Source organism: Vulpes vulpes, chromosome 11 (genome assembly GCF_048418805.1).
Source record: "Vulpes vulpes isolate BD-2025 chromosome 11, VulVul3, whole genome shotgun sequence".
In the NCBI taxonomy this organism is placed as follows: Eukaryota; Metazoa; Chordata; class Mammalia; order Carnivora; family Canidae; genus Vulpes; species Vulpes vulpes.
In genome coordinates this window covers 58108691-58132956 of record NC_132790.1, presented here as the reverse complement: position 1 = coordinate 58132956, position 24266 = coordinate 58108691, and the positions used below count along the sequence as shown (strand labels likewise).

General features: G+C 45.5%; 1 protein-coding gene and 1 pseudogene across 3 annotated transcripts in view; both read right to left on the bottom strand.

Moving 5' to 3' along the window:
• Window positions 1-24266, bottom strand: part of ITGA9 (integrin subunit alpha 9) — a 344722-nt gene that overhangs the window by 231459 nt on the left and 88997 nt on the right. The gene's annotated exons all lie outside the window — the stretch shown is intronic.
• Window positions 14266-16365, bottom strand: LOC112921663 (RNA-binding protein EWS pseudogene; annotated as a pseudogene).

The following is a 24266-nucleotide window of genomic DNA, read 5'->3' as shown; positions in this document are numbered from 1 at the left end:
GGCCAGGAAGCAGCTGCCCCAGGCTCTGTGTCTTGCTGCGCATCCCTCCCCTTCCCTTAGCAAAGGCCTTTGAGGAGATGGATCCCAACAACTAGCTTTCCCAGGGTCTCTGCACAAGGCTTGTTCTTCTGCTTTAAATCATCACATCTATATGAACAGTCAATTTGTTTGACAGAGATTCAGTAAATTCTTACCAGCAAACTATTATTTATAAATCAAATTTCATGAAGCAATCTACATTGTAGGAAATATGAAAACTAAACTAAAATATATATATATCTATTACCCAGGAGTCCACGTTTCCTTCTCCAAAAAAAGTGGGTCATACGTTTCTGGCCTGGAGAGCTCTAGTTTCTTAGGAAATTGGAGAGTAATGGACCTAATATCCAGCCCACTGCTGTAGGACACACTCCTAGCATTCAGTACAAACAACTTCATCTGAGCCCTGATTTGAATGACGGAAATAGGGTTTTTAACTTCTGTCCACCTCTCACCAATGGGTTCTCATAACCTGGATTCATGTCCAGCACTCATGAAACATCCCAAAGTGAGTCTGAGAGATGATACCAAGGGGCAACGAGCTGGGGGAAAACAGGTACTTCCAAAAGTACAAAGCCTCTATGTGGTTCCAAAGAAATCCGTAAAACAATCTGGTCCCCAAACTGTTCACTGCAGTTCATAGCTGTATCATTCCCCCACTCCTGTCCCAAAGGGCCCACCCAGCTGAGATCCGGTTTGTGAAGCTTTTGGACACTCAACACAGAAGAATAGCGACAGCCAGAATAGCTCACAGGACTCTAAAGCTGTCCAGCAAAAGCTGCCAAACACTTAAGAGGTGCATCCCTTGGGTCTTTGCTGTACCCTTGAGAAGGAGGTTGGCCAAGGACAGGGGTAGCCCAGCCCAGGGAAGAAATGCTGAGACTCTGGGGGATCAAGGCAGCTGCTTCAGAACCAGGCAAAATCACTAGCCAACCACACTTTGGGGAGCTAGTTTCTCACAATTGCATGATCCTTAAATAGTTTAAAAGCTCTCACTGGCATGACTCAATAATACAATTCTCAAAGCCCTTAGTGTACTGACATTTGCTATCCACATAAAATAGCAGCCGATTCTAATCTGGCTTCATGCTCAAACACTATGTTCCCCCTAGAATCTATAATCTGTCATACCAATATTTCTCCACATCTCCCTTGCATACGAAGGCCATGCCATACGACCTTTGCATGTGCTATCTCTTCTCCCTAGAATGTATTTTCTTTCCTTGATTCTACCCCCAACTCCTCATCAACCCAGCAAATTCCAGCCCGTCTTCTGTGGTCTAGCTCCTCTCTCAAATTTGCACCTGGCCTTGTAGATATTGCACAGCTACTTCCCCACATCTGTCAGTATTTCACATCTGCATGCCCTTGGGCACTTATCTATATTATGCTTGTGTACCTGTATCCATCTTCCCCACCATATACTGCCTTGCATGCACAATATTCTCTTCATCTCGATACTCCAAGACCTGGAACATTGCCTGGTATGTAGAGTGCCAGGATTTAATTCATGTGAACCAAGTAGACTACGGCCCAGAAAGTTAATCACTTTGGCAATGACATCACATGGAATATCAGTTGATTCATAGTCTAATCAATGTTAGTTGCAAACTCTGCCAAAGCAATTGAGAATGACAGGATTCTTCTCAAGGGTTAAGGCACTCAAGGAGCATCTGGTCCAAGTTCCCTCTTAGTGCTGGGGACAGGGATCCTAAGGCTCATGCTTGAATATCTCTGGTGATAAGAAACTCACTACAGCCTGAGATAGTCGATTCCAAAGAACAATCTTGATCAGCCACAAGCCACAGGAGATAGATAAATACAAGAACCCCATCTGGTCCAGATCCTGTGCCTCTGAGACCAAGCTTTGCTGAGGACTGTGGTTAACCCACCTCAGGATCCCAGGCACTTATCTCACCAAAATGCAGCTAAAATAGGCAACTCAAATAATTGTGCTGCAAATGGATTCCTAGTCTTGAGCTTGACACTCTTTCCAAAGAAAGGAAAAGAAAAAAAACTATGGTATGTATGGTATTATACTATGTCCTAGTTTTGATAATGTACTATAGGTAGGTAAGACGTTATCAGTATGTAAAGGATATGTGAGAACTTTCTACATATCATTTTTCTAACTTGTTATAAGTCAAATGATTTCAAATTTGAAAAAGACTAAAAACAAATTTTAGTAAGTTACTAAATTAAAAATTATATATATGTATGTATGTATAACTATATATAATGGATATATATATATACGCACACACACACATATACACATACATACATAGAGAGAGAGGGAGAGGGGAAGGGGGAGAGAGAAATATGGGAGGCAAGGTCACTGTCTTGATGGTACAAGCGCATAATGGAATGCTCTGGGTATGGACTCATTTCTCTGAGGTCCTTACTATCTATCTATAAGGTAGGGCAAATTCCATCATCTCCACGGCCTTGTCTTTTCACCTGCTGCTTTATCCGAATCTTGAGACCAGAGAAGTCTGATGAGTTTATTGCCTGTCCCTGTAGTGCCACCCCAACCCAAGACTATCCACAATACGAGGCCTGTCCCTGCTTGCATCGGCCAGCCTGGCCTTTACCTAGCAGCCCAGGGAATACCCAGGCTCCCCAGGAGGCCAGGGAAAGGAAAAGAAATTGATCCTAAGGAGCACCAGCTACATACTGAGCACCCTCTGGGGTGCTCTGCAAGCATTACCTCCGTTAATCCTCCCTAGGATCCCATGTTGTGCCCATTCTACAGAGGAGGAAACTAGGAGGTCCAGTAGGGTGGGAAGTGTTCCTAGGCTGCCGGGCAGAGTAGTGCAGAGGTAGAAGGCATACAAGTTTGGTCCTTGCTCACCCACAGCTCACTGCAGGACAGCTGCTGACCCTTGGGTCAGCAATGATACTGGACAGGTTTACAGAAGCCCAAGACCCAGCCTTTCTTGGTTTTATTCAAACCCCTTACCTTCACTCATGCCTTGTATCCCAATACCCATTTCCACTCCTCTGTAGGGTTGGTCTCCAGGAATGTCTGTTAATCCCAGGGGCTTCTTTTAGCCTGTTTCTCTTCATTAAGTCTGGGTGGGGACGGGTGTGGCTGGAGCTCTGAGGCCCTTCAGCCAAAGCATGAGGGCCCCAGGCCAGCATAAGGTTTGTACTCCTAGGCATTCAACAGATGCAGGTTGAACTACAGGGGCAAATATGTATCTATCTTGGTGATGTGTCACATTTTTAAAAAGACACCCACTTATCCAGTGGCTGCTTCCTCTGGTCATAAATCAGTAAAAATTTCATGATGGGGAGTAGGAAAGAGGATCACATTTTCTTCCATTAAGACCAGCAATCAATCAAGCCTGCTGAAAGCCAGGCTAAATTTAGCATGAGATATGGGCTTTCAGAAAGTCCTTCACAGTGTACGAGGCCACTAAAAATATAGCAAAACAATTAAGTCATCACAGGATTGACAGAGGTCTATAAATGGTGAGGGTACTAGGGCCTGCCATACCTTTAAACAGGTCCTATCAATGAGAAGGACCAGAGATTCTGGATGTGAAATATCATTCAGTTCTTTTATCATTAAAAAGTGAAGCTACAGAAGGGTAACTGTATGGGTAGGGAGAAAAGGCACAGGAAGGTGTAAAGCCAAGTTATTTAGAGAAAACAAATCTACAGGGTAGCAAAATCTTCTCAACTTCAGGAGAGGAAAGCATTCTGTGGAAATGCCTCAGACTGTATCCCCCTTGTGCACATGGGCTTCTAAAAGCTCTAGGAGGTCCAGGAATAAGCAAACCTGTCCATTGTTAAATGCAGGATTTTCCAAAATTTATTTGAATACAAAACTTTATTTTGTTATTGCATAAAGCTTGTTACCATCCTATGGGAAAAAAAACACTTTAGCTTTGGGAAATGTTGGTATAAAACATAATATTCTTCGTTGTCAATGTGATGTAAACAGGGGCCTGGGTGTCATCAAAGATTGTTCCATAAAAATGATCAGCCTGTGCACTGCTGCTGACCTATAAAATGGCAAAAATGCCAGGACTGTCAGAAAAAGTGTGAGAAACCCAGCCAAGCCCACTCTCCTCTGCACACCGGGCTGAACTTCTAGAGGGATGGGACAGAGTAAGAGGACAGGAGCACTAGTGACCAACGCCAACATCAGTGGGCTGGGAAGGGACTGGAACGTTGACCTAGCAAAGCCACAGGTAGGATTTATCCTCCAGAACAGACTGTCGGGCACCCAAAGACATTCACTTCATTCTGACAGTAAGGGGGGGGGTGGGGACGAGGAAGTGGTGAGACCTCTAACAACAGCAGACAGCACATCCAAAATGGGGAGGTGGGCTTTTCCACCTGCAGATGCCCTAGCTCCAAGCTGAGCAGTGTCAGTTGAGCACTGCCCGCACCACAGCCCCAAGCATGGCCTGTTCAGACTGCACTGCTTCAGCCCATGATGTAGCAACGACAATCCCATATTTGGTAGGGGAAGTCAGGGATCTGCCGGCCACCTTCCCTGAAGCCAAAGTTGAAAATGTAGCACCCATCAGGGAAGAGTTTTTCAGGCTTTCAGGCCCTGTGGTCATTTACTTAGTCATAATCAAACAATATTTTTATTCATACCTGTTTTATGGTATCTTTGGACACCACACAGAAATGAACTCAAAATGGATCACTGATTTAAATGTAAAAGCTAACACTATCAACTTCTAGTAGCATACCTTGGGCATATGTTCATCTTAGACACAGCCCAGGTCCTTCTCACACTCAGTGAGTATTGAGTGATAGCCAACGTCAGTGACTCTGCCTTGGTGCTGGGTATATATGGTGGGAGCAAGCCAGTCCCTGATGCCAAATGTCTTATCGCCTTTCAGAAGCTCATTACGGCTTTGTATTTAATAAAATTATCCCAAACCTCTTTGAATCCATGTCTATTTCTTGCCAGCACTATCTTGGTTGTAACCTAGGTTTATGGAACTTTTTGGCTCATTACCTAACCAGGGAAGGATATCACCTGCTATATGCTGACATTTTCTTACTAGGATGGGAAGGAGGACATCCAGCCTGGGGAAGTATAGGATGAAAAGGGAACAAATGGCAGACCTCAGGAGAACCTAATGGATACACATCATGGTTCAACCTGGCCCAGTACAGACTCCAATGTGCTGGAAGAGTCGAGCCAGCTGGGAGACCAGGTTAGAGGGTAGCCACTGCTTGGAGGAAACAGGAACAGGCTAGCAGGAAGGAATTAGCACATCCATTTAACCTCCTTATTACAGCATCTTCCCCACACTGTTATGGATAAACAGAAAACTGGCTGCTTTGAATGTCTTCTCCTTTGTTTTTCCCTGACCTCTGGGGGGAGGGTGGGGGGTGGGGAGCACAGATTGGCTAACAGGATATAAAGGAGGAGAAGAATAAAAACAGAGTGGAATAACAAACTGGAGATCCAAAGGCACAGGAGACACTAAGACCCTGAGGAAAGAGGAAGTGGGGGGTTGGTGGGGGTGGGGGGCGGGGGCAGACAAATGCCTATGGCCACTCTGGGGGGCACAGAACTAGGAGGAGGGTGTGATTACACCAAGGTGGACTCTGGTTCAGTGTGAGGAAGGACTTTAGGGTAATGAACACCACCCAAAGCTGGATGGGCTGCCAAACCCAGTGGAATCCTCCCATAGCCCGGGAGGCCAGAGACACAGAACACCTACAATGGCCACCCTCCACCCCTACCCTGGGCTCTATTCATGGCTCTGCTCTGGGAAGAGGGGAAACCCCACCAGCAGAGCAGCTGTAGGCAGAGAAGGCCGCCCAGAGCTTCATTTCCCAGGCATTCCACACAGGTGGAGAGCATTATTTGTGGCACACAGGAAATGCTTACACCCTGACTTCAACACAGGAAGCACTTAACCAGTAATGATGCTGGCTTACTTCATCCACCTTTTGTACCCTCCAGGGCCTCTGAGCGTTAACAGGCCTGACAAATGAGTCCCAGGAGGATCTGTCCTTGAGCTGTGGGTGAGAGCACTGACACTGGAAACATGGGCTTCTCCTGTCCCGAGAGCTTCTTTACCCACTCCCTCAGTCCCATGCCCTCCGGCGTGACCCCAGGAAGCCTGACAATGTCATCAGAAGCTAAGCAGCACAGGCGCACCAGAAGCTGGGCGAACACCCAGGCTCAAAGCAATGACACCAACATTGTCAGCAGCTGGATGGCAATCACTGGGCCTCCCGTACGCTTTCTGAAATGCTGAAAAGATTTCACAGGCCCTCACCACCAGGTTTATGGACACTTATGCTCCAGAAACTCCAGCTCAGGAAACAGAAGCAAGCATGCTTCCTTCGAAGCATGAGGGCAACCTCTACAATATTAAAGTGTTTCTCAGAACCTCAGGTGATAGGAGCTCTACTTGTACTATTTGTTGATTGAGGAAATGTATTCACACATATGAATTCACACTCAGGCCCCTGAAGCAATCCCAATTAAGAGGTATGATGCTAGACATATAGACAATATGGCAGCTGTGCAGTATGGCAGCCACTACCCCACATGTGCCTAGTGGGCATGGGACAGTGGCTAAAATACACACCGAGTTTCAAAAATCTGGTATAAAAAATATATGTATTTCGTTAATAATGTTTCTATTGATTACATATTGAAATAATAGTATTTTGGATATATTGGGTTAAATATGTTGTTAAAGTTAATCTTATCTGTTTAACTTTTTCAACATGACAAGTAGAAAATTTACAATTATGTATGTGGCCTACCTTCTATTTCTATTGGGCAGCACTGCTCTGGAGTTTCCACTCTGGGGACAACTCCTCTTCCTGGATAGAAGTAAAAAAGCCGCCACTGCCTTAGGGTCCCTAGGCATGGCTCCTTGTCAACTAAATCAACTTCTTGCCAGGAGGTATCCCAATGAGCCACAGAGTTGACTTTTTATACAGAGCAATAGCTCTTTTTGGCTTCCTAAAGGATGATGTAGCCTTGGACTACTTTCTGAAACTGTTGGGGTCCCTTCCTCATTCCCTCCAAACCAGATTAAGTAATCTGAGAAGGCATGGAGGATAGGGTGCACATGTGACTCTCCAATCAACATCTGGTGAGCCTTTGGTATTAAATAAAAAGCAAAATTACAAAGGACTAAAAAAAGGTGATAAGGGCACCTGCCTGGATTTACCTCAATGGATTTACATAAGTCTTTTACAAATGTGTTTGTGTATTTTCCAGTGTGCTAGGTTTAGCACATTACAAGCAAGGTTTCATCTTATCCTCACACTAACAGTGTGGGGTAAATAGCCAGGCCCTGCCTTTTCCCAGTATTACATTTACAGCCAAGAGAGAGATTATCCAGAAAGCAACTCCTTATTTATTTTTTTTGTAACAAATGACCCCAAAATGTTAATGTTGTGCATGTATGTGTTCATGTGGTTTCATCCAGCAAATTTTTTCCAGGATCAGAGAAGTTTGATTTATTACATTACGAAAAATAAATAAATCTCTCCTTTGAACTTCAGTCCATGAACCCTACTCATTCCTTGAAATGGACAGTAAGGAAGAAATGAGGCTGGAACCTAATTAGTCATTTGACAAGCATTTTGGGGGTCCTACTCCATATTAGGCATGGCCCAGGGTAACTACACCCCATGTCCTAAGCTCCCTGCCCTAAATAATAGAGACAAACAGCTAGTACCAAAGTGTGAGAGGTAAAATTGTGTCCTTCCTAAACTCCTATGTTGAAGCCTCTGGTACCTCAGAGTGTGGCCGTATTCGGAGGTAGGGCAATTAGGTTAAAATGAAGTCTTTCAGTTGGCCCTAATCCAATATGACTGGTGTCCTTATAAGAAGAGGTGACGAGGACGCAGACAAGCACAGAGGGAGAACCAAGGGAGGGCACAAGGAGAAGGTAGCACCTGCAAGCCAAAGAGAGGGGCCTCAGAAGAAACCAGCCCTACCCACACCCTGATCTTAGACTTCTGGCCTCCAGAACTGGAGATATAAAATCCCTGCTGTGAAGCCACCTGGTCTGCGGAATTTTGTGATGACGGCCCAAGCAGACTAGGACACCAGGTAACAAGGGGGAAGAAGGCCTTGCCCCACCTGAGAAATGGGGATCGGGGAGAGGAACTGAGCAGCAAACAGTCATTCTGGAGAGGAAGCATGGCAGCTGGATCTGGAAAGGGGAATCTGGTCTGTGCAGGGGGAGGTGGTGGGAAGAGAGCAATAGGAGCAAGTGCAAGGACATAATTTGTCCAAGGTCCCAGAACTATTTAGTTGCTAGATGGGATTCAAACCCAAGATTTTGCTGGGGACCAGTTATGAGGTCCTGAGTAGATGAAATACTTGAGCATCCGATTTGACAACACTAAAAGGGGATTTTATTTTGTCTGTATGTGTCTACAGAATTATGATACATGTAATTCTATGTATAAAATAATATTATATGTCACTGGGTTCTCAGTCCATACATTAAGGACTAAATTTACATGTAAAACACTTAGCACATAGTAAATGTTAAATAAAAGATATTATCATTATCACTGTTACCATTACTGCTTATTTTCTTCTTTTTATTTGCACAGCCCCAGTGCAGTATTTAGAAAAGGAAGCAATTTCCTGTTACTGTCTTTACACAAAATGAGTGGGACGCATATGGACAGACTTTTCTTCAGGACCTTCATTATTCCAGCTAGAATGCAGCAGGTCTGGGGCACCTGGCTGGCTCAGTGGTTAAGCATCTGCCTTCAGCTCAGGGCATAATCCAGGGTCCTGGGATGGAGTTCTGCATCAGGATCCCTACAGCGAGCCTGCTTCTCCCTCTGCCTATGTCTCTGCCCCTCTCTCTGTGTCTCTCATGAGTAAATAAATAAATAATCTAAAGAAGTAAAAATAGGTAGGTCCACATGTGTATTGGGAGAAGAGCCTAAAAGCTGCCTGCAGGCAGCCACTTGGAAGGGGTGGGTTTTTTCACTGTGGGGGCTTCCCCGGCTGGTTGTTATGTGAGAGCACCCTTTCTACCATCCACATACACTCCAACCAGCAAATCCCCATCCTCAAAATCAGAGGTCACCAGAAGCCCATGAGGAAAATGCACGTGACCACCATTTTCTCTCAAACATGGAAGAACCCACACAATCTAAGTTGTTTCTCATTTTGTTTGTTCCAAGAGAGCAGAACCAAGGAAAAGAGAAAGAAAGAAAAAAAATTTTTTTTAAATTATGCTGCTTTAAAAAAGCTTGTACTTTAAGAAGCTCCTAGTCTTAGGGAATAGAAATGAATTTCTGACACGGTTGTACCCAAAACACGCCAATGAGGTTAAACAGAACTTCCAAAAAGGCTATGCTCAGTAAGTTGACTGCTAATGCCACCATCCTTCAAGCAACAGGCAGCAGGTGAACAGGAGACGCTGCAGCTCACCCCGGCCCTCCTATTACCGGCAAGCACCAGCCTGAACCAGTGCGTGACACAAGGTCACAGTCAAGCCAGAGTGTTACAAGGAGAACTATGTTCCGTCCTCACTGACAGGGGACTCTCCCAACAGCAAGGTCAGGGGAGAGGCAGCTGGCCCCTCCAATGCCCCTTGGCTTCTGATTCTTGGGAAACTGCCAGCTGATGGCCTTCCTCCTTTGACTCTACTTGTAAATCTTGGCACCTATTTGTTCTGGCTCCTTGCTTTGCGGAGCATGGTCTGTGGATCAGAAGCATGGGTGTGATGGGGGAGCTTGTTAGAAATTACCCCAGATCTGCTGCAGCAGGGTCTGCACTCAACACTTCACATAGGCCCTTGGTGACTGTGCACACACTGAAGTCTAAGAGGCCCTTGCAAACTGACTCATGAAGGTGTAAGTCGGCCTTTCGCCTAACTCACTCTGCTCCAGGGGAAGGAAGGCGTCCCTTGTGCTACCATTTGGCCTCCTCTCTTCCCATGTAGATTTCTTGTTTGTGCCATACTTTTTAGTTTCTTTTCACCATCTGCTTCTAATCATTAAAATAAAAATCCCCTGAACACCTATGAAATGAGTCTTGACCCATTCCAAACAAGGCAGCAAGGTAGAGTCACAGATTTATGGGCTAGTGAAGGAAAAAGGGGCCCCATGTTTCCCGGCCCCCTACTATGGAGTGGAGACTCTCCTTCCCATGTTCGGGCTTAGAACTGGAGGCTTAACAATAAAGGTGAAGCAGGTTGCCCAGGACCACGTGACAGACCAGCCAGACCTGTCCCTTGTGGCCTGTGCCACACGGGAAAGTGCTTCACGAATGGGAGCTCAGGAGCAACTGCTCCCTCCAGGACTTGTGCAAGCAGCAGGAATGAGGGCCTTTATAAACTACAAGGCAGCTCTGTAATGTGTCTCAAACCTTAAAATGCTCTCCCTCTGGACAACAATTGTGTCTCTATCCTCTATATCGCCACTGTGTGTATAGTTTCATGCCACAGAAGAGAAAACAGATGCAAGACTGTGACATTCCTTAGATGACCTACTCAGGGCGAACATCTGATTTCCTCAGCGCTAATGCTCTTCTCTGCCCCCCACCATATATGGCCTACGGACACTATGTTTGTGGATACAGGGTTGTGTGTGTGTGTACGTGCATGTGCTCCAAAGGAACACTGGAAAGAGAGACTATAATCTATGGCATTCCTGAAACTCAGGTTTTAATCAGCATATGTAAGTACAAAGTGAAACAGTCAATTTGATTTCAACCCTGTTATTTATGTTTCCATTTGCCTCCTGAGGCTTGACTTCTGTGATCAGTGTCCTGTGAAGACTCCATTTGCTCCTGTCACAGAATCTGCAAGTTGCCTGCCCAGTGTGCCTCCCTCTTCCTCCTGAAATAATCAAACTTCAGTATTGGCACTGTCCCATATGGTAGCTACTGGCCACATGTGGTTATTTAAGTTTAAACTTAAAATAAAAATTCATTTCCTCAGTGATGCTAGCTCCATTTCAAGTTCTCAAGAGTCCTTTAGTGGCCACCATATTGGACAGGCCAGTTAGAGCACATTTCCATCTCAGAAAGTTCTACTGGGCAGCAAAGCTCCACTGTTAAAAGTCTGTAGGATGTCCAGCCAAAACCAACATCTCTCAGTCTCCCTTAAGATATGATCAGTGATTTGGTAGAATTCACTGGAGACTCTTTAAAGGGCCCTCAGATCAGATGGCAAGACCTTTTGCTCTTCTCCATTCATGGAGAGCAGACACAGTAGCTGGAACTCAGCAGCCATCTTGGGACCATGAGGAAAAGTGCTTCTAATGTTCTAGGAGTGTCTTTGCTTCTTCCCCCCCTCCCTCACCTCGGTGACTTCATCAAATCTCACAGCTTTATTTTATTTTATTTTTTAAGATTTTTTTTTAAATTGGGATGCCTGGGTGGCTCAGCAGTGGAACGTCTGCCTTTGGCTCTGGGTGTGATCCCAGTTCAGGGATCAAGTCCCACATCGGGCTCCCTGTGATAAATAAAATATTTTTTATTTATCTACTCATGAGAGACACAGAGAGAGAGGCAGAGACACAGGCAGAGGGAGAAGCAGGCTCTTCACAGGGGGATTGATGTGGGACTTGATCCCCAGACCCGGGATCACACCCTGAGCAAAAAGGCAGACGCTCAACCACTGAGCCACCCAGGCGCCCCAAATCTCACAGCTTCAAATACAATCTGCCACTGAATCCCAATTTTATACCTCTAACCCAGACTACTACTCAAAATGCAGACTCATATATACACATCTATACTTCACTATCCAATGGACCCTTCTAACTCAATGCATCTAAATATGAACTCCAGAACTTTCTCTTAAAACCTGGTCCACCTGCAACCTTACCAATTCCAAAGAGAATACCATTGACAACTCCCTGCTTCCAGTTAATCAGGCTGAAAATCTTGGAGTCACCTGGGATACCTCCTTCCCTGATACGTGACCATTAAAATCTCAGGATCCACCTTTGAAATGAATGCAGAATGCAACCACTTCTCCCCAGCTCCACGATTATCACCCCAGGCAGAGCTACCAAGCTCTCTTCCCAGATGCTTGAAGAATCCCCTACACCTGTTATGCTCCTATCCCATCTCCTACAGTCCATTTCAACATAGCAGCTAGAAGAGTCCTTTCAAACTGAGAGCCCTTACTTCAAAGTGGAAGTTAAGACCATGGCACTGCTCTGCTCAGATCCTCAGAGAAAACACAACAGCCTCCCCATCTCCTGAGGGGTGTTATGTGGTCTGCCCCATGCCCATCACTGCCACTTGGACTCCTCTCCTCCCATTCCCTCCCACAGTCCTCCTGCTCCTCCTCAAGGCTGTCTCATACCCCGGGACCCTCTCTGATGGGTCCCTACAGGAATCCCACCTTGCTAGCTGCCCCCTCCCCCCTTCTCTGGAAGGTCGCCCTGACCTCCAGAAGCCCAACCCTGCACTCCAACCAACTTCACCTTGCTCTATTTGTTTTCTTTCTCCATTGCCCTCATCACCTAACACAATTTCAGTTATTGCTTTATTATCTCTATTGTTTGCCTCTCTCCACTGGCAGGTAAGGTCCCAGAGAGCATGGATTTCTGTCTGCTCTCAGACGGACGTGAGGGTCCACACAACCCAGGACATAGTAGGCACTCACTACACATTTCCTAAATAAGTGAAAGTTCATGAGAATTGCACCTTGAGCATTCAAAATAGAACCAGCAACTTCTCTTCCTCCTCTAAGAAGTCTTATAACATGGTTAGAGGTCAAGTGATATGTTTAAGACCCTAGAGGCGGGTCTCCACTCCTGGCAGCTGAATGAATTCTTGTGAAAACCAAGGGTGTCATGCTGTATCCAGAGTGCAGGGAGACCTGGAAGCTCTTTGCAGAGGTAATGGTACTAGAAGCCTCACTTGTGACCCAATCAATAGATTACCTCCCAGGAGCTGAAACTTGCCTATGTTCCAGGGAGCAGAGGAAACATGGTGAAGCAAGGTATCCTATTATTAGTGTCATCTTCCCCAAATCCTTAGCTGGCTAGGAATTTTCCCAGAAGAATTCTCTGGACATCCCCTTCCCCCCACTGCCCCTACCCAGATAACAGTCACCACCCTCTGACAGATGTCTTTATCCATATCTTATTTTGACATGCAGCACAGCACAAAGGCAGCTCTCTTCCCCCACTTCCCTCTTACTGTAGCTCCCACCCAAACACAGGACTCTTGTTATCAGTCTGGGTTTGAGCCCTTCTCTCCAGGCACCTGCAACCACCCTGCAGAAAGTGCCGGGTACCCAGCAACCTGGTGGCATGGTTCACTGCCTTTGCGGGTAGACACTAGCTGGGTCTGCTCAGCCTTTCCACCTTCATTCAGAGACCACTGTGGGCCCTTCCACATGGAGCTGGACATGTCTCAGACACAAATGCTCACTTGGGAAGAGATAGGAAGGTTTGTGGGGCCTTCTGGACCAGCCACTACACAAAGGGTGGCTTCTAGGCCTGCTGCTTCTTGATTCATGTGGCACTCACTTATTAGGCCAGAGAACTCTCCAGATGGCTTTGGGAATGGATGCCTCAGGAGGGACAACAAAGAAAAGCACACTAGTACAATTTGGGCCACCTTAATATGCTGCTTCTAATTAGCACAACTGGTAAGGAAAGGGCAGGACCCGGCCAAAGTTTCTACTTGATCAAATCACCATGCAAGAAAACCTCACGGAGCAGCCAGCCCACCCCACACTCATCAGGACAGGGCCAAACTCAGTCTCTAGAAGTAAGGGGATTGACATGGTTTAACGGCCTACTGGAAGTACTCTCGCCATCACCAGGCCCCTTCCTCCTCCAAGACAACTCAATAATCAGCCCATTACTCTTTGGTGTGTAGAGCACTGCTGAACAGAAGAATCTCAGCGTGTATATGGGGGAGGGAGGGAGGAATGGCTACCTCGATAAATTTAAATAAAATCTTTTTTATTATTCTATTTTATTTTATTTATTATTATTTTTTTGTTTATAAACATTTGGAATTTTATTTAAAAAAAAAAAAACATCACAACCATGAAAAACTCTAACCTGTTACAGTTAGAGACCCTCTTGGTTCTCCACAATGATACTGAGCATGCTCACAAGGGGTTCCCATTGTTTAGTCTTTAGTTAAACAACCATCTTTAAAAGAAGGAAAAAAAACTCGGCACACTACCATTTAACTTGTTTTAATGTTTCTTCACAAATGGTGAAAAATACTAATACAGACAAGGAATAATCATAATGTTGTGGCCAACATTATAAATGTGGGATTATAAATTTAAAACATTTTCTGGTTTAAAAAATAAATCTGGTAGTCAATGCAGCTCTGCGGGGTCTCTGCGTCTAGTAGGGCCGGTCTCTGCGCTCCTGACAGTGCTCGCCTTTATCCATTTTTCCAGGTCCTCCACGCCCGCCTCTTCTTCCTCCCATCTGTTCCATCAAAGGTCCAGGGGGCCCACCAGGACCACCTCGTCTTCCTCCGCCAAAGCCACCTCAGTCCATGCTCCGGCCACCACAGGGGCCCCCTCTGTCTCCACCGCGGCCACCTCTGAACATCCCACTGGGACCACCGCGGTCCATGAGGCCACCTCTTCCTCCCCGCATGCCACCAGGGCCGCCTCTGCCATGGTCACCGCCTGGGGGCGGGAAGGGTGGTGGAAGGAAGCCTTCAGGCTTGGGGCCTTACACTGGTTGCATTCTGTTCTCCAGGCGAAGTTCTGGTTTCCACACCCCGGATTGGGGCACTGCCAGTCCCCAGCTCGGTGCTGGACGTTTCCTCCTCCAGATGGGTTCCCTCAGGAACCCCGGGGTCCTCTTGGGGGAAAGCCACCTGTCTCCTCCACGGCCTCCCATGCGACCCATGGGGCCCCCAGGACCTCCTGGGCCCCCTGGACCTCCACGGAGTGGCGGTGGCATCCCTCTGCCCTCACGAGGAGGCATACCACCCTGCATGCTGTTCATTGGAGGTTTCTTCCGAGCAAGAGAAACCTTAAGTTTGCTTCCTTGAAAATCTTTTCCATCAAACCACTCCACAGCCTTGGCAGTTGGTGGGTCTTCATAGGATACTGTAGCATCACCTTTGGGCTTTTCTGTTTCCTTGTCCAAGTAGATATGGATCATGAGTTGTCCGGTTCTCTTGTTCATCTTAACAACTCCACACTGCTTAAAGAAGTCAGCCAGATCATCTAGAGTCACATTGTCATTTAAGCCTTGAACATAAATTGCACTGTTGTCAGAGTCTTCATCTGGATCTACAGGTGGGCCTAGATCAAGATCTGGTCCTTCATCCATGGGTACACCAGGCTTATTGAAGCCACCTCGCTCTCCAGCGCTGCCCATTCCACCGCGTCCTCCTCCCCGCCCACCTCTGCTCATGCCTCCACGATCAAATCCCCCTCTTCCCCTGTCCCGGTTATCAGGACCACTCATGCTCTGGTTCTCTCCTGGTCCGGAAAATCCTCCAGACTCCTGCCCATAAACACCCATGCTACTGGGGTGGTCCTGTCGGAATGAACTCTGCTGCCCGTAGCTGCTGATCTGTTGGCTATATTGACTTGGAGCCCGGCTGTAGGATCCAGTTTGGGGGGGATAACTAGTGGGCGGCTGCTGCCCATAGCTGCTTTGTTGACCATAGCTACTCTGCTGTCCATAGCTGCTCGGCTGCCCATAGGTGTTCTGCTGAGAGTAACTGCTCTGATCATAACTAGTCGGCTGTGTAGAGGAGTAGCTGGTAGGAGGATAAGATGGTGGTGCTGTGACTGGCTGCATGGGATAGCTCCCAGGTACCTGGGGATAACTGTAGTTACTCTGTCCATATCCTAGGCTGGGCTGGTTGTAACCCCCTGTGCTAGATTGAGGTTGACTAGTCTCAGTGGGTTTGTTACCATCCTGTGGTCTTGCAGGTGTGGTGGCTGCTGGCTGCTGCCCATAGGCTGGGTAAGCAGACTGAGTGCCATATGCAGACTGAGCTGCATAGGAGGCCTGGGTGGTAGTGACCGTAGCAGTGGTGGTATCATAAGCACCAGTGCCGTACCCCTGGACAGGCTGACTGTATGCCTGGGGGGCAGTTGGGAGTAGTGTAACCAGCAGGAGGCTGTCCATAAGAAGTTGCATAGGCGGTCTGCCCATAGGTCGCAGTGGTCTGAGCCTGGGTATAGCTGACATCAGTGGGCTGTCCATAGGTTCCATAACTCTGCTGCCCATATGCCTGGGTGGTCTGTGCATATCCTGGAGTTGGTTGGGAGGTGTATGCACTGTAGCCCTGCTGGGCTGCAGCTTGGCTGTAGGTACTGTAATCCGTGGACACCATTTTCTCTCCTTCCTTCTCGTTCTCTCAACATCCATCTCCCTCTCCTCTTTTTTATTATTTTAAATGGAAACCATTAAACCATCTAATATTTTCAATCAAAATGCAGAGTGCTTACAAACCAAATGTACAAATATAAAAGCTGTGGTCTAGTGGTTAAACTAACCTCACAAATTTAACTTTCCTATTATTTGTCAATCTAAAAAAAAACCACAGGAAACAAGAATGAAAGACTGATATCAAACATCTGTGTGTAAGGCAGGACTTGAGTGATATGATCAACTTAGAGACAAACACAGCAGACACAGTGGTCACAGCCAGTGGAACGTTCTGCAGTAGGCTTACAAGAGCCAACTGTTCAATTTTCAGAAAGTGCATGAGCCAGTGGTCATAACAGCCATTATTAAATTGCATAAGCTTATAATCAAATGAATTATATTAAGTTAAAGGTGGGTAATAAATACTCAAAACTCATCACTTCCGAATTATTGTATCATTTATTTATTTATTTATTTATTTATTTATTTATTTATTTATATTTATCTTCAATCATGTATTTATATCTATACTGTTATCTATGTTCTTAAAGTTATCAGATCTACATAATCTCTCATGCACGGTCCAGAAATACTATACAGTAGTATGCTATGGTGCATTTCTTCCTAATGCTACATTCAGTGATATCCCATTGACAGAATGAGATCAGCCATGGTGGGAATATTCACACCAGGGAAACTGGCAAAATGCTCTAGGTCAGGTCCCTTCCCCTAAGTACCAGCACACTACTGCGCCACAATATGCTCATCAACAGCTGCCACCTGTGGTGGCCATGTGCTGATCCCAATAAAGGCTCTCGCTAACTCTGCAACCATGGGCAAATCACATGCCCTCTTTACCCAGGCAATGCCCTTAGAAGAGTAGCTGGCATATAAGTGCTTCATTAGGGCAGCCCGGGTGGCTTAGCGGTTTAGCGCCTGCCTTCATTCAGCCCAAGGCCTGATCCTGGAGTCCCAGGATCGAGTCCCACATCGGGCTTCCTGCGTGGAGACTGCTTCTCCCTCTGCCTGTGTCTCTGCCTGTGTGTGTGTGTGTGTGTGTGTGTGTGTGTGTGTCGTGAATAAATCTTAAAAAAAAAAAAAAGTGCTTCATTAGTTGTGGCTTACACTTACGAGAGGGGCTACAGTGTGGTAGTGAAGAGCCCAGCCTTAGGAACCATGCTGCTGGGTTCAAATTCCACCTCTGCTCCTTGTTGGCTCTAAGGTACTGAGCAAGTTCCTTCACACCTCTTTGCCTGGTCTTCTAAATCCCCCAAAGAAGGCCAAAATTAGGAACTATCTCTCATGTTAGTATGAGGAGAAAATTAATAGTAAAAGTAGTCATGGATAATAACTGGCACATACTAAATAAATGCTCGACTAGTGTTTGCAGCTTCCATTATTACTACTCCAAATATCATGGGAATTCTTTTAGTGAGAAGCATTTTTAAAGGGGGTTTACTTACCAAATTCTTTACTAATTTTGATATTATCACACCTCATTTTTCTCCCAGACTATTACCTACTAGAGAGGATCACAGAGAAATCCTGCTGCTTTTAAAATTCAAGTTAATTCCAAAAGTTTACCATTAATTAAAAGTGAATATTTAAAAACAGAACTATATTATCCAGTAATTCCAATCCTGGGTGTTTACTTGAAGAAAATAAAAATACTAATTTGAAAAGATATCTGTAACTCCCACGTTCACTGCAGCATTATTTATAGCAGCCAAGAGATGGAAGCAAGCTAAATGTCCAGCAATGAATGAATGAATAAAGAAGTTGTTGGTGTACACACATGTGTGCAGGCAAACACACAAGAATATTACTTGGCCATAAAAAGGAAGGAAATCCTGCCATTTGCAACAACATGCATGAACCTTAAGGGCATTATGCCAAGTGAAATAAGTCAGAGAAAGACAACTACCTTATGATCTCACTTATATGTGGAATCGAAAACACACAAACGAAACTCATAGAGAACAGACTGGTGATTGCTAGAGATGGGGGGCGGGGCAAGTAGGTGAAATGGGTGGAGGGGGTCAAAAGGTACAAACTTCTAGTTTTAAATAAGTAAGTCCTGGGGATGTAAGGTACAGCATGTGCTATAGTCAATAATATTTGAAAGTTGCTAAAAGGGTAAATCTTAAATAAATTTGTAACTGTGTGGTGACAGATACTGACTAGACTTACTGTACTGACCATTTTGCAATGTATACATAGAGAAAATTGTTATGAACACCTGAAACTAATATAATGTTATATGTCAATTATATCTTAATTTTTTTAAAAAAGTGAGTAAACCGTGGAGGAAATTCCAAAACAGGAACTACTAAAAGATGATTACTTTGAATGAAATCACTCTTATAATAAACATGTAAGCTTTAGGTTTGAGGAGTAAAGAAAATCCTTCTTTAAAATTCTTTAAAATCAGGGCAACTGGGTGCCTCAGTTAAATGTCTGCCTTCAGCTCAGGTCATGATCTCAGGGTCCTGGGATCAGCACTGCATGAGGGTCCCTGCTCAGCAGGGAGTCTGCTTTGCCCTCTTCCCCTCCCCCCACTCGTGTGCTCATTCTCTTTCTTCCTATCTCTCTCTCTCAAATAAATAAATAAAATCTTTTTTAAATCCTTTAAAATCATATCTCAAATACCAGGACAAAACCAGTAAGACAGAACACATTATCATGTGCGACTTCAGAAAAATATTAGTGTTATAAGGGTATGCATAACATACTAAACCCAAAAAGCTGTCTCTTAAAATGAAAATTTCACTCACAATTGATAAAGTACAAGAAAAAAGCCTATGATAAAACTTTTAGTGTCAATGCCATGGCTCTGTATTTATACCAGCCTTTTTTCCAGGGAAAAAAAGGTGAGGTGGGCAAAGCCACTATATTAGAATGATTGTACCTTCCTTTACCAGTCATAAGGTCTTCTGTGGCACTATCCAAATGCAGACTTCATTCGACCCAACAAAGAAATCAATAGCCAAATGTACCCAGAGAGGACATCAACACCCATGTAGAACATCTACCCCTCTACCCCCTAAATTCGAGATCCCTCCCCAGTTTGCTCTCCAACTATGCACGACGCAGTCTCCTGGAGGAGGTGGTCAAAGTATCCACACTCTGGGGGTTGGCTTTAGGCACCGTCTCCAGAGCCCCACCTCCAGTTCCTTAGTGACATCTGGATGACCAGAGTGCATCACATGAGCAGCTTTACAACTGAGCTCAACAATGATGGCAGCTCCCCATAGATCAGTTCAACCCACCTGAGGTTGAACTCCCCACTTAACCTGCCCTACTTTCTAGCATGACTTTAGCACACATTTGGGCTACCTATGCCACCTCTGGCCAAAGAGGACCTGCCAAAGGGACAAAGCTAAACTGCAGGAATGAAGAAAGATATCCCCAGTTTTCCCTGGGCACTCCACAGCTGAAAGGCTCATCCTCCCTAAAACATATGTCCAAGGCCACCTCAGGGACTACCAAGGCCCCTCCATCTGTCCTCTTCAGGGTCCCTATCAAACCCTCAACCAAAACACTACAGGCCTGAAACAAGGAAGACAAAATGGCTGAAGCTGGAAGGAACATTTCATTCCTGTTTAAGGGCCATCCCCCTTTCCAAGGCAGGTTAAGGGTTTTCCGAAAAGGGATCTGAACCACATCTAGAGAAGGAAACTGAGATTACTAATCTACAGACTCCAGGTGAAGTCAACGTGAAGCTGGCATTTAGAAGATACCCTGGGGAAAAAAAAAAAAAAAAGATCCCCTGGCCAGGTTAAATAAATAAAGGGACAGTCTTTCAACAGGATACCATACAGACATGAAAGAGAACAGGGAAACTGCAGACACCAATATGGAACAACTCTCAGGATCCTTTTTTTTTTTTTTTTTTTTATGATAGTCACACACACAGAGAGAGAGGCAGAGACACAGGCAGAGGGAGAAGCAGGCTCCACGCAGGGAGCTTGATGTGGGATTCGATCCCGGGTCTCCAGGATCACGCCCTAGGCCAAAGGCAGGCGCCAAACCGCTGCGCCACCCAGGGATCCCCCCCTTTTTTTTTTAATTTAAATTCAACTAGCCAACATATAGTACATCATTAGTTTCAGAGGTAGAGTTCAGTAATTCATCAGTTACATATAACACCCAGTGCTCATCCCATCATGTATCATCTTTAATGCCCATCACCCAGTTACCCCATTGCCCCCCACTTCCCCTCCAGCAACCTCAGTTTGTTTCCTAGAGTTAAGAGTCTCTCATGGTGTAGTCTCTCATTTCTGGGTGGAAAGATGTACCAGATTAGATATATCTGTTTAAAGGAAAAAAAAAAAAAGAAAAAGTTACCACCACAACCCCCTTTCCCATCTTGCACTGTTTGTTTCAGATTGGGCTTGGGGGAAGAGATGTTTTTTTTTCTTAACCGTCTACTTTGTTTGAACACTTTTTTTGTGGTTCAAGTGCTGTTTTGTGTGTTGGGACCAAACAGTTGTCAATAAACTTTACAAAGCAAGCATCTAAAAAAAAAAAAAAAAAAAAAAATCTCCCTCTCCAATGACTTCCCAAGATCCATTAAAAAAAAATAAGTTTGATTGAAATATAGTTTACATACAATAACATTTACCAATTTTAACTAAATGCTTTGATGAGCTTTAATAAATGTATTCAATCATATAACCATCACCACAGTCATGATCCAGAATATTTTCAACACCGTGAAAAGGTTCCTCTTGCCTCTACGCAGTTAATCATTCCCAACCCTCCCCATCCCTGGCCCCTAAAGCCACTGATCTGTTTTCTGTCTCTGTGGTTGGCCTTCTCCACAAAGTCATATAGATGGAACTGTTATACTACTAGCTTTTTACGTCTGGTTTCTTTCACTTAGCAGAATGCTTTTGAGATTCATCATGTCATTGCACACATGTGTGTGTGTGTATATATATATATATATATATAATCGCATGTTATATACATGTGTATATACACGTTATCGTGTACATTGGTAGTTCACTGTCATTGCTGAGTAGTACTCCATTGTACAGATTTACCAAAATCTGTTTATCCATCTAACTGGACATTCTAAAAGAAAAAAGCAAGTTGCACAACAGTGTGCCACGGCATGCTGCCATCCATGTATAAAGGGGATGTGTGCACACAACTTTGTGTATTTATTGACAAACATGCAGAAAATTGGGATCGTGGTTGTCTCCAAGTGGCTAAAAGATATCCCTTCTCTGTATATCGTTTAGTACAGTTAAAAATGTTTTTGACAATGCACATACACTATCAATTCAAATAAGTTTTAAGATGACTTCCTCCATCTAAGGTCTGCATCCCTTTTCTCCAAATATTAGTCTTTTTTTTAAAGCTATTTCTTTGACTTATCAAGATGAGGTTTAACAAATCACTTTCCAGATAAAAAAGGAAATTTTTGTTTTCCTTCCTCCCCTTCCTCATGAAGTTCTTACACACTCCAACTTAATCTCCTTTTACTATGTGCTTCATAAACTTAAGAAAATTAGAGCCTCTGATATCTGACCACTGCATTCAGTAGAGCAAAGGCCCTGCAAACTCCCAGCCTGTCACATGAAGCTCAGTCCAAAGGCATCTCATCTCATTGGGTGTGAAAACAGAAACAGACTGGACCACCTGGGCAGAGCCCGAGGCACGACCTCTGGGGAGACCTGGTGGCCCGAGATGCCCTGCCCTTTGCCAGGCCAGACCCACCATCTGTTCCCACAAGCAACAAAAGAGCTGCAGTACGTTAGGTCTGAACTCCCTTGAAAAACCCTCCAGCAACATAAAAGCACAACTGCATGAACATCTGCAGCTACCCAGGAAAGTCAATGCGCACTCATATTCCCTTGTCTGGTGTGGGGTGAGGGGTGGGGGTTCCCCTTGTTACATTAATCCTCATTCTTGGCTCTTTTAACAATGTCTGACACATGGCTTTGCTCACTGAAAGTTTTCTCAAGGCCTCTAGAGGGGTCGCTGATCCTCAGAGCTGGGAATGACGTAACTGAACCCATGTTCCATCGTGCCTGGGCTTCTCCCCACCATCCCCGTAGAGACTCAAGCTGCTGCCCTGCTCCCCAGCTCCTGAAGAAGTGCTCACCTGCCCAGCACACATGAGCATCTGGCTCACAAGGGCTGACTTCTCAAGGCATCGTGCAGGACTTGAGGCCAGAGCATGGCTATCACCCTAGTAAACACACACAGGCCGGAAAACAATGGAGCAATGACAGGTCATGCTAATTCAGTCTTCAGCTTGGGCCACGCATCCACAATTCTTCCATCTCACACCACCACCTCCCAGCAGCAGCAGGTTCCCAGGGAGGTGGGCAGGACCCACCCTGACCAGATACCCCCTGGGACCTCTCTCTCCAGCTAACCAAGGAGTCACTTCAACAAGGCGCACTTGGACGAGCATTTGTTTTGTGCCTATCATCCCCAAAGCAGGAATCAGGCGGCATGGAGCACGTTCCCAGGAGACAGGCAGCTGACAGTGGCATCTCTGGGGCCCATGACAATGCCCAGCTGTGGACTGCCGGGGCCTTCAGCAGGCAAGAAAGGTGAGGTGCATTCAATCAAAGCAGAGCATAGCCAGTCCTTCCCAGACAGGGCTCAGGACATGGCTTTCCATGGCACTATATCAGGACCCACATATATGGAAAGTTATTGCCCAGTCAATACCCTTCCAGTCCCTCTGATTGCATCAGGGGGAAAGTTCAGTACATTGCCAGTACATCTTTAACACTTCCCTAGCACTCCATCATCTCCCCTTCTCACACACAGGAAGAGTGGGTGGCTTGTCCACAGACTGGCAAACAATGAAATCCAGTTAGAGTTTGAGGACACTGTTGTGTCTTCAATGCGTTTACTTTTATAGTTACTTTCTGTTTGGCATATAGTAGTTGGTTTCTGCCTACAGGAGGGTACAAAATTTCTGTTTCAAATTATTTTATTGTAGACAAAAAAGTCAGCTGATTTAAAGAAAAAAATATGAAATAAGATACCAGAGGAGCTGTGTGTTTAAGATTTTTTTTAAAATGCAAAAATCATGTAAGGGGTATGTGGTTGTACATACTTCTGACAAAAACTGGGCCTCTGATCACTGAGAGGCCAGGGACACTGGGGTTCTTGGGGGTGAGCCCGAGAACTCTGGAATGGAGTCAGTCTACCTTGACAAGAGCCCAAGGCATGTGTGATGGTGTATGGAAGATGAGGCTAGATGTGTAAGCCAAGGCCAGTCTGTAGAAGCCCTGAGGCTGAGTAGACATGTGAGGGCTTTCCCCTGCAATTGGGGAGACCCCCGCCCCAAGACACCTCCAGCCCACATCACTAGAAGGAGCTGATTTACAAAACTGGGCTGGTCTGGGGAGGAGAGAAGATAAACTGGGGCACATGGACTCTGAGACAGAGAGGCCAGGGAAGAAGCCTACACTACGTCAGCTCTGTGGGCCACAGTGAGCCCCTGAGAATGGACCTGGCACCCCCAGGAGGATGGGGCTTATTACAAAATTCTGTACGTCCTGAAGGCCCCATCAGGGCTGAGAAGGGAACAAAGCATGGGACAAAACACAGCTAGCCTGGGAGGCAGGTGTTAGCTCAAACAGTCTTCTACGGTAGAGATACTTATCACCATATATGGAAGGAAAACTTCTAGGGAAAAGGAAGGGAGAGAGAGAGAGGAAAAAAAGAGGATTGGAATAGGCTTAAAGTGTGTGGGGGGGAACCCTAAAGATAGCCTAAACAAAACACACCCAGCCCCTAGCGCCTGCCTCACAGTCTGCTAGCCATGTGGTATGTGATAAGCCGGAGCACTTTTATTTACCTTCCGTCACTGTCTACAAAGCCAGCCCATTGAGAAGGCTCCACTTGCACCAGAGGCTACACCATGCCCTCATGCT